Raw genomic sequence first — 1,176 nt, 5'->3', positions numbered from 1 at the left:
GGCCGGTCCGGGCCAGCCGACCTTACTCGGGCGAGTGGGGACTCCCAGGCCCGGAGGCGGCTCCATGAGAGCCAAGTCCGGCAGCGCTCCGCAGGGCCGGGCCGGGCTCCGGGAGCGGGGCCGGGGCTCATCCCCGCGCTGCCCCCGGGCTCCGCTGCCACGGGAGAAGCTCTCCAACGTGTCCTTCTGGCATCGCTGCGAGTGATGGTCCCTTTAAGCTCTTACAAATTGCAGAAGTAGAGGAAGACAGAGAAATAATTAATGTATTAAAACAAGCAGCGAATTCCTCAGGAGGCACCTTATCAACTCCAGCCACACTGGCTTCATCCCTCCTCGTATGCTAATACCCCGTGACGTCATTGGCGCCAGATTGAATGTGAATCAGTTATGAAATTATTAGTTTTAGCTTAAAAAGCAATCTGGCTCTCCCGTGAGTGAGCTTTGCGTTGCTGCGGGTTCTCGCTCCGTGTCCTCCCCGTGTTATGCACACACAGTAGTTGCGACTTTCCTGTCGCAATGAATCAATATTTCCAAAGCACACATCCTAACAGGGGGTGATGTAAAGAAACCCATAGATTAATTGGGTCCCGTTTCTGAGTCGGCTGTGTCTTCCTTATCGATACACACTTTACACCCGAAAGCAGACAGTCGGATTTCCTCCTACTCTTCAGGTAGGCAAGAGCTCCTTGTGATTTATTTCTGTTAAGATCCCACAGAGGGGGTGTTATTCTTTGCCAGCGTCTGCGAAAAAAAATACTCAGGAGTTTGCTTTTGCTTGTGCTTGTGATGGAGGAAAGTGGGCCAGAAAAGGGGGAAATACAGAAATTGTTTGGTTGGTTGTTTCAAATAGAAATATTTTTATTTAGAATTTTGAAAAGGAGAGCATCCCAGCAGTGGAGGGCCAAGGGATCTGAGCGGGGAACAATGGGAATTAACACCATTTCAATCGCTGAGGCCACTCTAATTAGATGTCTGGGTCCGGCGAGATCAAATACCTGAATCTAAACCCCTCGGCTCGGTTTCTTTCGCTTGCAAATGCTTCTGAAAAACGGTTCCTCAAGAAACCAAGCTACCCCCGAATTCCCCGGAGTCCCTTTCGAGAAGTTTGGCCGATAACAACTTTCTCCATGGGTTAGGGGGGCCGGCGCGTCCCCTCCCCGCAGTGGCCGCCGGCCC

The 1,176-nt window shown here is 51.9% G+C and overlaps 1 long non-coding RNA gene across 3 annotated transcripts in view; it reads left to right on the top strand.

Moving 5' to 3' along the window:
- The window catches only part of LOC102033992, a 30,527-nt gene that overhangs the window by 1,591 nt on the left and 27,760 nt on the right, over window positions 1-1,176 (top strand). Inside the window, exon 1 of one of the 3 annotated variants that reach the window (XR_265290.2) lies at window positions 418-671. The exons of the other annotated variants lie outside the window; for them this stretch is intronic. This is a non-coding gene — a long non-coding RNA (uncharacterized LOC102033992). Of the gene's footprint in view, window positions 1-417; window positions 672-1,176 lie in introns of those variants that run through there. 3 annotated transcript variants of the gene reach the window in all.

The sequence above is a fragment of the Geospiza fortis genome, unplaced genomic scaffold (assembly GCF_000277835.1).
Source record: "Geospiza fortis unplaced genomic scaffold, GeoFor_1.0 scaffold172, whole genome shotgun sequence".
Lineage (NCBI taxonomy): Eukaryota > Metazoa > Chordata > Aves > Passeriformes > Thraupidae > Geospiza > Geospiza fortis.
Note: the sequence above shows the minus strand (reverse complement) of the source record. Positions and strands in the feature narration are given on the sequence as shown.